The 12,230-nt window shown below is 48.7% G+C and overlaps 1 non-coding gene across 1 annotated transcript; it reads left to right on the plus strand.

Moving 5' to 3' along the window:
- Nucleotides 1–1,821: 1,821 nt before the first annotated feature.
- LOC142834555 (U6 spliceosomal RNA) lies at nt 1,822–1,928 on the plus strand. The gene has a single exon (XR_012907638.1). It is a non-coding gene; the product is annotated as a U6 spliceosomal RNA (small nuclear RNA).
- The last annotated feature ends 10,302 nt before the right edge of the window (nt 1,929–12,230 follow it).

The raw sequence follows: 12,230 nt of genomic DNA on the forward strand, positions 1-12,230 counted from the left end.
CCTCACACTTAAAGCAATCCTCTTACCTCAAAAAGGCTGGGATCACGCGAATGGACCACCATGCCCAACTCCTCTTGTTTATCCTACTTGCTCGGCATCTTACTGGCAAAATCAGCACACCTAGGTTCCTCTCCTGAGGTCTCTGCCTGGAAGTTCTACCTACCTCTCCTGCCTAGCTATTGGCCATTCACTTTTTTATATTAAATCAATTACAGCAACACAGTGTAAACTAATATCCCACAACAGTACTTGGGTCCTCTGCAAAGAGCAGCCAGTGCTCCTAACCCTCGAGCATCTCTCCAGCCCTGTTCTTTTTGTTGTTGTTTGGATGATGATGATGATTATTATTATATTATTATTATTATTATTACAGACTCTACATAGCCCTGGAACTCAGTCTGTACACCAGGCTGGCCTCAAACTCACCGAGATCCACCTGCCTCTGCTTCAGCCCTAGGACCTGAGTTCAAGCCTCAGGACCCACATAATGGAAGTAGAGAGCAATTTAAAAATTAAATAAACTGGGCGGTGGTGGCGCACGTCTTTAATCCCAGCACTTGGGAAACAGAGGCTGGTGGGTCTCTGTGAGTTCAAGGCCAGCCTGGTCTACAAGAGCTAGTTCCAGGACAAGCTCCAAAGCTACAGAGAAACCCTGTCTCAGAAAGAAAAAAAAAGAAAGAAAGAAAAAGAAAAATGAAATAAAAGGAAGAGGACCGACTTCTCTAAAATATGGAGAGGTTTTTATTGTAGATATAAGGAAGGAAACCGAGGAAAGAGTCCAGGCTGAACATGGCCAGCAGACTAAACCAGACCAGGAGAGGAGAGAGCAAGAGAGGAGCCAAGAGGCCACGTGATGTCAACACGGATGCTAGATGGGGATCAGGAGAGGGGGCAGCACCTGGGAGGGAAAGGTTTAGAGTTGGGGTGCAGCGAGGAATGCTGGGAGGGGCCACAGGGACTGCGTGGTGCTGGGAGAGCTGGCCAGCATCTGCTTTGAGACATACCAGTCACCCCAGTTAGCCATTGGTCCCTGGTTTCTGAGACCTAACAGAGACAGACTTCCACAGTGCCCACCTCTCTGCGCAACATGAAGGTAATTAAAAACATCTTAAATAAAAATGAGACTGTCTTAGAGGAGCCCAAGCTCATGTTCTCAGGCGTGTCTTACTTTCTCCTCAAATGCCTCTGGCTTAGCATCTATATTTAAAAATATCTCGTAGGCTTGGCAAGATGGCTCAGAAAGAAAGATAAATGCTGCCAAGATCGGGGTCTGAATTCAATCTCCACCGCCCACAAGGTGGAGGGAGATAGCATATTGCAGAAATTGGAATGTGTCCACATCCCCCCCCCACAAATAAATAAATAACATGAATGCAATTTTAAAATGCCTTTAGGGGCTGGAAAGATGGTTCCGTGGTGAAGAACACTTGCTGTTCTTCTGGGGAACCGAAATTATGTTTTCAGCACCCACATTAAATGGTCCACAGTGCCTGTACCTTGACCTCAGAAGACACAACACCCACTCTGACCACTGTGGCCACCCACACACATATGGCTTTCACTCACGTACGCATATACACAAATACTTGGAAGGTTGATTGATTTGATGTATTTGGGTATTTTGCCTGCATGTATGTCTGTGTACCAAGTATGTGCCTGGTGCCCGTGGAGGCCGGAAGAGTTCACTGGATCCTCTGAACTGAACTTATAGATGGCTGTGAGCTGTCATGTGGGTGCTGGGAGTCAAACCCAGACCCTCTGCAAGAGCAGCCAGGGCTCTTAATTGGAGCCATTTCTCTTCCCTCAAAAATTAAGCCTTTTGTGCTCGCTTTGGCAGCACATATACTAAAACTGGAACGATACAGAGAAGATTAGCATGGCCCCTGTGCAAGGAGGATGTGCAAATTCGTGAAGTGTTCCATATTTAAAAAAAAATAAACCTTTTTAAAAATAGAGATAGATAAATCAAATAGAAAGTTTTTAAAATCTGGTTTTTCTTTATATCTACATTCCCCAGCTTTGGTTAAGATGGTTCACCCTGCTGGGCAGTGGTGGCACACGACTTTAATCCCAACACTGAGGAGGCAGAGGCAGGAGGATCTGTGAGTTCAAGTCCAGCTTGGTCTACAGAGCAAGTTCCAGGATAGCCAAGGCTACACAGAGAAATCCTGTCTTGAAAAACCAAAACAAACAAAACCCCCAAAGACAAAACTTTTCACCCTGCTGGTAACCCATCTGGTTCAGGTAGCAAGCTTTCTTTGGGGGAATTCCCTGTCTCTGTCTCCCACCCCCAATCCCCCCCAGTCTGGAATTATGGGTAGGCTGCCATGTCCAGTCACATGGGTGCTGGGTGTTACAGTGGTATTATCAGAGGTGAGCAACAAGACACAGTTTATAGACAATTGAAAATCTTTATTCCAGCCAGTTGGCACAACACTCAGGCACTGGGGACCCAAGCATGGCCCCAAGTGTATTTTTTGGTTTTTGTTTTGTTTTTTGAGACAGGGTTTCTCTGTGTAGCTTTGGAAACTCACTATGCAGACCAGGCTGGCCTCGAACTCACAGAGATCCGCCTGCCTTTACCTTCCAAGTGCTGGGATTAAAGGTGTGAGCCACCACTGCCAGATGGGTAAGAGGTATTTAAAGGCAAAAGCCACATCCTGGCATCTTGTTTGGCAGCTGCAGGGGACACTTCACACCTCGGGAAGTTTAACAGCAGCTATGAGAAGTTAGTTGGGGCATCTTGACCTTGGGCTCTAGAATGAAGCTGGACAGTTTTCCACGGGGTTCACCATCAAGTTTTAGTTAAACCTAAAGTGATCCCATTCCAAAGATGGGTGCCAGGGGCTGGGATGAGGCCCCTGAATTTAATAACCCTCCTCCAGGAACCTCTTGGCCTGCCGTCTTGGCCTGTCACATGGGGATCCAAACGCCCTAGCAGCTTTTCCCCGTGAGGCATCTTTCCAGGGCCCCGAAGAAGGTCTTTCTCCTTGGCTCCTCTTTTTAGCTCTCTCCTACACACGCGGAGGTTTTGCGTTTCTCGCCCTGACTACAAAGTTACATCTAGAAAGTTCCTATCTACCCCTTTAGAAGAGGAAGGGGCCTGGGACCTAAATGAATACCTAGCCTAGACCTTTCCCCTAGTGACCTGGTCCTTCCCTGTCTCTGAGAATTTTTGCTTTGGTTTCTTGGAGGCCTTCAGTGTACCTAAATTCGGCTGGCTCGGGGCTGGAGGGACGGCTCAGGAGTTAAAAGCTTGCAGAGGACTTTGCTTGGCACCCAGCACCCAAGTCAGGCACGCTTTCCATTACTCTGGGGGACCGGATACCCTTTCTGGCCTCCAAGACCACCTGTGCTCACGTGGTGCACGCTCCTCCACACATAATTAGAAATGAAAGGATTAATTAAAAAATAAAACCTTTTTGGGTTTCTCTGTTGTGTGCCCCACCCCCCACCCCATCCTGTGACTCATTTTGTAGACCAGCCTGTCCTGGAACTCAGAGATTCACCTGCCTCTGCCTCTGGAGTGACGGAACTAAAGGCGTGTGCCGCCACCACCCAGCTGGGAAAAACAAAATGGAAAAAACGAAAACTCTTTTTAAAAAAGAAATCTGGTTCAATGATGCTAAATACAGAGCAATGGAATTCACTCTGTTTCCCCTCCACACCCCCAGCCCTCGGCTGAATGAACGTAGAGAGCCTAACAATGAGCCCGCAGGGAACGGCTTTTGGTTAAAAATGGGGAGGAATGTTTCTGGCCAGCTCTGGCTGCTGCGGCTGTAATCCACCCATTGTGGTTTAGAGCTCTTCCTGCTGTTCTTTAGAACAAGTGAATGACAAAGCCTCAATTTCTTTCCTTCCCTTCCTTTGAAAAGGTGGTGGAAGCCGGATTAGGTAGCACGGTAGGTGGCGGAGGTGGGGAGAGGAGGGGGGAGCAAGGTTATCCTGGGTCTCGTAGAGTCTGAGCTGGACTATAAGGGACCCTGTCTATGAAGAAAAAAAGGATGAGAAAGAGGACCAGGAGGAGAAAAAAAAGAAAAAGGGAGGGAGGAAGCAGTGCTTATGCTTAGGGCAGTGGTACTCAACCTGTGAGTCCCGACCTCTTGGGGTTGAACGACCCTTTCACAGGGGTCACCTAAAGACCACTGGAAAACATATTTACATTACGACTTATAACAGTAGCAAAATTACAATTATGAAGTACTACGAAAATAATTTTGTGGTTGGGGGTCACCATTAAAGGGTCGCAGCATTAGGAAGGTTGAGAACCACTGCCCTGAAGAGCTGTCCCCTTTAAGATGCTGTTCACACCTTAGAGTTCACTCTAACCAAAAGGCTGAGTTTGGCCCTGGGGGGAAGAATCAGGCTCAACAAGTAGGTTAGGTGAAGATTCCTCAGAGTGCTCTGAGCCCCAGGCTGAAAAGGGAAGCCTGGAACTGGCTAGGCTAGGTCAGGTCCTCACCAATTCACCACCCACTTCCTCAGTCCATTATCAGAGTAAGTAGGGCTGGGGCTTAACTCTGGCCTCAGGCATAGCCTCTGGTGCGGGAAGATTCTTAAAAATTTTCCCTCATTCAGGTTGAAGAAGTGGCTCAGAGGTTAAGAACTCGCAGCACACTCTGCTTTCTGGTTTTTCTAGTTTTTTTTTTTTTTTTTTTTTTTTTTTTTTGAGATAATGTCTCACTAAGTAGCCTGGATCTCGACTGTGCAGACCAACCTGGTCTGGAACTCACAGAAATCCACCTGCCTCCGCCTCCTGAGAGCTGGAACCACACCCAGCTTACTGGTATTAATTTTTGTTGTTGTTGGTTTTGTTTGTGTTTTGTTTCTTGAGGAAGGGTTTCTCTGTGTCCCAGCCCAAGGTGTCCTGGAAATCACTCCTGTAGACCAGGCTGAAGTTGAACTCACCGAGATCCGCCGACCTCAGCCTCCCAAGTGCTGGGATTGAAGGAGTGCACCACCACCGCCCAGCCCAGTTATTCAGTCTTTTTTTTTTCATTTTTTTTTTATTTAAAAGAAAAAAAATTTCCGCCTCCTCCCAGCCTCCCATTTCCCTCCCCCTTCTCTCACTCCTCTCCCCCTCCCCCCACTCCTCTCCAGTCTGAAGAGCAGTCAGGGTTCCCTGCCCTGTGGAAAGTCCAAAGTCCTCCCCCCTCCATCCTGGTCTAGGAAGGTGAGCATCCAAACTGGCTAGGCTCCCACAAAGCCAGAACATGAAGTAGGATCAAAACCCAGTGCCATTGTCCTTGGCTTCTCAGCAGCCCTCATTGTTGAGTGGAAGCATTCCAGGGTCCACGGACCCTAATTTAGAGGTGTTTTCCTGTGAACCTGTAATTGTGCTTATTAACTCCTTCTTCCCAGAAGGCTCTCCCACCCTGCCAAGTAGCTGCCTTCATACGTGGTGGTGGAAAGGAAGACACCCTTAGTTCAGCAGGGCTGTAAAACACAGAACTTGGGACTTTGGCCTTATTTCCCCAGAAGGCCCAGAGGGCAGATCTTGGCCTTTGCTCTCCCAGACGTGTTTGAGTGTTTTGCATACATGTACTTCTGCACAGGTGTGCCTTGCTCAGAAGCGGACAGCAGACCCCCTGGAACTGTTGTTATTGATGGCCGTGATTCATTATGTGGGTGCTGGGAGTCGAACCCAGGTCCTCAACCAGAGCAACAAGTATTCTTAACCAGTCGGCCATATTTCCAGCCCCTCTGGCTTTTTTAAAATTGATTGTGGTGGCGCATGCCTTTAATCCCGGCATGTGGAGGCAGAGACAGGTGAATCTCTGCAAGTTTGAGGCCAGCCTGGCCTACAAGAGCGAGTTCCAGGACAGGTTCCAAAACTACAGAGAAAACCTGTCTCAGAAAACAAAAAAAAAAAGGGGGCTGGAGAGATGGCTCAGTGGTTAAGAGCATTGCCTGCTCTTCCAAAGGTCCTGAGTTCAATTCCCAGCAACCACATGGTGGCTCACAACCATCTGTAATGGGGTCTGGTGCCCTCTTCTGGCCTGCAGGCACACAGACAGAACATTGCATACATAATAAATAAATATTTAAAAAAAAAAGAAAACAAAAAAAGATTTTTTTGTGTGTGCATACAGGTGTGTGATGGGGGAAGGGTGTCCCATTGTGTCCCTGTGCTGGTCAGAGGACAACATACCAAAAAAAAAGAGCAGGGAGGGCTGGGTAGGTAGCTGTCAGGTAGGTTCATCGTAAATCTTACCCAACTGAGCAGGTCTCACACTTAGTGGGAGGTAGTTGAGGAGGGTCACCACAAGTTCGAGGCCAGTCAGTTGTACATAGTGAATTCCAGGCCAGCCCAGAGCTGCAAAAACAACAATAGGGCTGTCCCAATGACTCATGGGTACAAGGACTTGCCACATATGCCTGATACCCTGAATTTTATCCATGGGAATTGACATCATAAAACTGCCCTCTAACCTTCAGATGTATGCCATAGCATGCTTATCTGCATGTATCATACACAGATAGATTTATATATGACAGACGTGCGTGTGTGTGTGTATGTATAGACACGTACGGCTCATAACGGGGAGGGGTCTGAGGGTGTGGCTCAGTAGTAGACTTGCTTAGCGTGAAAGAGGTTCTGAATTGTCCCTCATCAGCGCTACATCAATAAATAAATTATAGGGGTTTTTTGTTTGCTTGTTTGTTGTTGCTGTTTTTGTTTGTTATTCACTTTTTTTTAAATTTTTTTGAGATAGCTGTGTGTAGCCCTGGCTGTCCTGGAACTTAATCCGTAGACCAGGCTGGCCTTGAGTTCAGAGACCCACCCTCCTCTGCTTCCGGAGTGCAGGGATTAAAGGTGTGGGATTAAAAACCACCCATCTTTAGGTTTATAAAAAGTATTGTGGGGCCCGGCGTTGGTGGAGCACGCCTTTAATCCCAGCACTTGGGAGGCAAGAGGCAGGCGGATCTCTGTGAGTTCAAGACCAGCCTGGTCTACAAGAGCTAGTTCCAGGACAGGCTCCAAAACCACAGAGAAACCCTGTCTCGAAAAACAAAACAAACAAACAAACAAAAAAAAAATAATAATCCCAGCACTTGGGAGGCAGAGGCAGTCGGATCTCTGTGAGTTCGAGGCCAGCCTGGTCTAGAAAGAGCTAGTGCCAGGACAGGAACCAAAAGCTAAGGAAAAACCCTGTCTCGAAAAAAAAAAATTAAAAAAAAAGTATTGTGGGACTGGAGAGATGGCTCAGTGGTTAAGAGCATTGCCTGCTCTTCCAAAGGTCCTGAGTTCAATTCCCAGCAACCACATGGTGGCTCACAACCATCTGTAATGAGGTCTGGTGCCCTCTTCTGACCTGCAGGCCTACATGAAGACAGAATATTGTACACATAATAAATTTTTATAAAAAAAAAATAAAAAGTATTGTGTCTGTTCTAAGGGATTCAGGTAATGAAAAAATGAAGAAAGCAGTACCACAGGGCCCAACAATTCACTTGTATACTTAGGAGGCAGGAAAGCACTTGTCCTCACACAGAGCCAGTATGTGAATGTCTGCAGTGGCCCTCTCTGCAATAGCTAACTGTGAGAAAAGGCTTTGTCAGTCAGCTGAGGAGTGCCCAGGCAGAAAGGGCAGGTTCTCATGTGGGGTATTACTTCACAATTACAGCTGCCCCGTACATGGCTCCCTCTCCCTTTCAAAACAGGGTCTATGCTGGGCAGTGGTGGCACATGCCTTTAATACCAGCACTCGAGGCAGAGGCAGGCGGATCTCTGTGAGTTCAAAAGTCAGCCTGGTCTACAGTGCTAGTTCCAGGATGGCTAGTCTGTTACATAGAGAAACCCTGTCTGGGGGAGTGGAGGTGGGGAGCAGGGTCTAGACGTGTAATCCTGGCTGGTCTGAAACCCTAAAACTGGCCTTGAACTTGGGGTATTCCTCTTGCATCTGTCTCCTGGAATGCTGTGGTTAAAGGTGTGCACCACCACATCTGGCTTTTCTAAAACTTTTTAAAATTTATATTTTTATGTTTATGGGTGTTTTGTCTGCACACAGGTCTAGGAGAGCATCTGGTCACCGAGACTGGAGTTACAGACAGGTGTGAGCTGTCATGTGGGTGCCGAAAATTGAACCTAGGTCCTCTGGAAGAGTAGCCAGTGCTTTTAGCTGCTGAGCCATCTCCCCAGCCCCCTGTAGCATGCTTACAGATCTGGTCTAGAAAAAGAGATTTTTAGAATTTCTAGGTCAATAGGTCGTAACAGATTTCCACATGACTCTCGGTTAAAATTCTTAAGTTACTTCTCTTCAAATTCCCAATTGATTATGCCTTTGCTGAACAAATATTTACTAAGGGCTGGTCCTGTACACTGACAATTGAGTAAAACAAACAAGTCAACCGGCCGGAGAGGGGGCTCACATCCATGACCTGTGACCAGAGACTGCCCTTCCTCCATACCTTCCACAGACTGACCTCAGCCCAGCATCTTCCCTTCCTTATAGCAGTCCACCCCTCCCCCACAACCGCACCTCATTCCTTTTTGGTTGTTTCATACCCTCCAGGCTATCTCACCTGAGAAAATCTGGCCTCTGCCCATTTCCCCACCTGGCCTCCTGGGAGCTCACGGTCACACGCGGTCTTCGTGGGTAGTGCGCTCATTTGCACTCCGTGTTAGTCTCTCTACAACATAAGGACATAATTCTCTGTCCTAGGGCTGTCCCCGCCATGTTAGTGCCTGGCACCTGCTAGGTCCTTTATCCGTGGTTGCCACCTGGTGGTTATTTCCAGGGAGTTCTCTGGGGAGCCCTGCAACCAATTTTTGTTGTGGTGCTTAATGAACCATGTTTTCTGATCAGCCCGGGGGTAAGGGAAGGATCTAGTCAGAGCAGGGGATTTGGCATTGCTTAGGCCCAGGAGAAGGAAGCTCACTACATGCAGCCTGCGCCCGGGTGGCGGGTCAAGCCTGACTCAGACTGTGGAAGAGCCACAGTGGAAACTTACCAGCCTCGGATGGAGGGTGCGGGGGGGGGGGGGGGGAGCGGGGAGGGTGCTGAGAGGGAAATGCAGACGTGGCCTCCCAGTCGGTGCCCAAAGGGCAGAGCAAGAAAAGGAAGCCAGCTGATGTCCCTCCCACGCAAGCCACGCCCCTCTCCCCCGGGAATCAAGGAGGTTGCACCTCCCTCCTGAGAGTGAGGATCAAACAGAGCACATAGGAGGAAGTGTGAACCTTGGATACAGTGACAGGCTCACCCGGGGCAAATCAACTGTGACGCGTGGAGGCTGCTTGTCCTGCTTCCCAGGACAGGACTGTCCGGCCCTGGCCCTCACGCCGACTCTAATTTCACCTGTGCAGCCCCATTCCTCTACCTTCCCTCCTCCAGCCCGATGCTGTCTGTAAGTGGTCATAGACTGTGCGAAGGTTAGGCAGGAAGTGGAAGTCGGGGCACCTGGGGTGTGGCTACTACCAGTCACTGAGGGACTCTCACCCACTTTGAAGTCCGTCTCCTGGGAGCTGGGCTCCGTATCCTAGGGGTTTCTTACCTCTACAGGCTTTTTTTTTTCCTGTCAAGAAAGGAGCTCGCTATATAGCTCAGGCTAGACTGAAACACACTATGTAGACTAGGTTAGCCTCAGCAGCAATCCTCCTGCCCCCGCATTCCAAGTGCTGGGACAATATGCTGCCATGCCCGGCTTGTGGATGCTCCTTCTTGCTTCCACCTTCACCTTTTAGATCTGTTGGGATTGTCTGACTGTCCCACTCCCCAGATTGTGTCCTGTACACGCTCTGCTATGCACCTTGCCTGGCTGTGCCCCCAATACTCTATGCTCACCCCTTTTTCCTGCCTTGCTCTTCAGGATAACAGTGGAGCAAGTGCACAGCACACAGTTCCTCTTGTTTCTACCCCGTGCGACTGACCGCTCTGCCCAGCACTGGCCTGCCTTTCGAAGGGGATGAGAAAGCCAGACCACAATACTCAGACCTGAAATCCCAGCACCTGTGAGGGGAAGGAGAATCGGGGTTCAAGGTCATCCTGGTCTGCACAGCTGGAATTGGAGGCCAGCCTGGGTTACCTTAAACCCTGTTGAAAAATAAACAAAATAGATGGGGTGGAGACACGGGAGGACCCCGTGGTGGGAGTCCACAGTGGCTGAATCCTCCACTGGAGTCACGTGGAACCTTTGCTGCGTGTGCAAATGACAGGCCTAGCTAGTCACCTTCAGGAGGCCATGATTCAATGCCTTCCAAAGTGTGGGTTGTGCCCCCAAAATGGTGGTGTCTCCTCTTAGCAAGACTTGATGCATCCTCAGCTGTCTGTCACCTGACTAAGAACCTGCCAGACCCTAAGTCTACCACTAACCCAGGGGAACATGGCTGCCTTTCTCCTGGCCTTCCAGCCTCACCCCAAACAGGAATTCAGGGAATGTGTCAGTTATCTTTCCTTTGTCCCCCCTCAAATCTTAAAAGGAACCCTGGCAGCAGTGGCACACACCTTTAATGCTAGCACTTGAGAGGCAGAGGCAGGTGGATCTCAGTGAGTTCTAGGACAGCCAGTGTGTTTATTTTCATGTGTATGTGTGCAGTAGGCGAGGGCCAAGGTTTGCAGCAAAGATCACACTATGCAACAGGTCTCACGAGAGAGTGTATATATATATATAATTTATTTTATGCTCATTGGGTGCCTGCATGTATGTCTGTGACAGATGGGAGTTACCATGTGGGGTGCTGGGAATTGAACCCAGATCCTTGGAAAGAGCAGCCAGAGCTCTTAACCACTGAGCCATCTCTCCAGCCCCAAAGAGAGAAATGTATTGTGGGGTGGTATACAGAGGCTACCTCTGAGGGAGGAAGAAGGGGAAAGAGACAGACAGACCAGGAGACAGACACTGGTTTCTGATATGGGGGACCTTTTAAAGGGCATTGTAAATCCTGGGCCTCCGTCTTTGCAGGCTCCGCCCCTGTGCCCCTTGCACCTTGACCCCACCCCACCCCAGGAGGGTCAAGGCAGCCCGCCAACCTTGACCCCTCCCCAGAGGAGGTCAGAACTACTCCCCCAGTCTATTTAAACTGCTCCCCAGAAAGTTCCTTCTTGGCCTTCCCTCTTTCCTCCCAGTGGTTGCTTTGGCAGCTTCCAGGTTCCCCTGGGGCCACCCTAGAGCGCAGGAGTCCTATTAAACCTGGATATCTTTTAATTTGGCTTGTTTTGATTCGGCTTGATTGATATTTTTGCATCGACAGAGAGCTCATGTTAGAAAACGTTTCTGGCCGGGCGGTGGTGGCGCACGCCTTTAATCCCAGCACTCGGGAGGCGGAGGCAGGCGGATCTCTGTGAGTTCGAGACCAGCCTGGTCTACAAGAGCTAGTTCCAGGACAGGCTCCAAAGCCACAGAGAAACCCTGTCTCGAAAAAAACCAAAAAAAAAAAAAAAAAAAAAAAAAAGATGGCTCAGAAGTTTAGAGCATCGCCTGCTCTTCCAGAGGTCCTGAGTTCAATTCCCAGCAACCACATGGTGGCTCACAACCATCTGTAATGGGGTCTGGTGCCCTCTTCTGGCCTGCAGGCATACACACAGAATATTGTATACATAATAAATAAATATTTTTTAAAAAAAAGAAAACGTTTCTAACAGGCATGAGCGTCACATTTGGAGGCTGCGGCTGCTGTGGCTGCTGGCGTTGAGCCACCGAAGGCAAGCTAGGGCTACCACGGGTACCTGTGTGTAAGTTCATATATACCGTGTGTGTGTGTGTGTGTGTGTGTGTGTGTGTGTGTGTGTGTGTGTGCGCGCGCGCAGCAGCCCTCAGAGGCCAGAAGGTGTCAGATCCTGTGGCACTGGAGTGGTAGATGCTTTATGGGTGCTAGGAATAAAATGTCGGGGTGCACTGTGTAAGGTGGGTTGAAGAAGGAAGGTACTCCAAGATGAAATTTTAAGGCCTGTCGGGGACCAGCGTCGACAAAAATACCTCTCGGCAGGTTAAGGGCATGGGGGTTAGAAATATAATAAAGAATATGAAGACCCAAATGAAAATAATATGTAGGATAGTATTGGGAAGGAATTCCTTTGGGTACTGAAAATTCATCCCTGTTTAATTTTCAATTGCTTAAAATACCCCGACCCCCGAAGGTAGGAGAAAGACAAAAGACTGCATCAATGTCGAACAAGGAAATGAACATACCAACTGAAGGTCAGGGGCAACATTCATAGTTAATCATTCGGTAGCTAGAACAAAACAAGTCACATTTTTAACACCCTAGACCAAAATGTTCTCTAGGCAAA

This window comes from Microtus pennsylvanicus, chromosome 13 (assembly GCF_037038515.1).
Source record: "Microtus pennsylvanicus isolate mMicPen1 chromosome 13, mMicPen1.hap1, whole genome shotgun sequence".
Classification (NCBI taxonomy): domain Eukaryota; kingdom Metazoa; phylum Chordata; class Mammalia; order Rodentia; family Cricetidae; genus Microtus; species Microtus pennsylvanicus.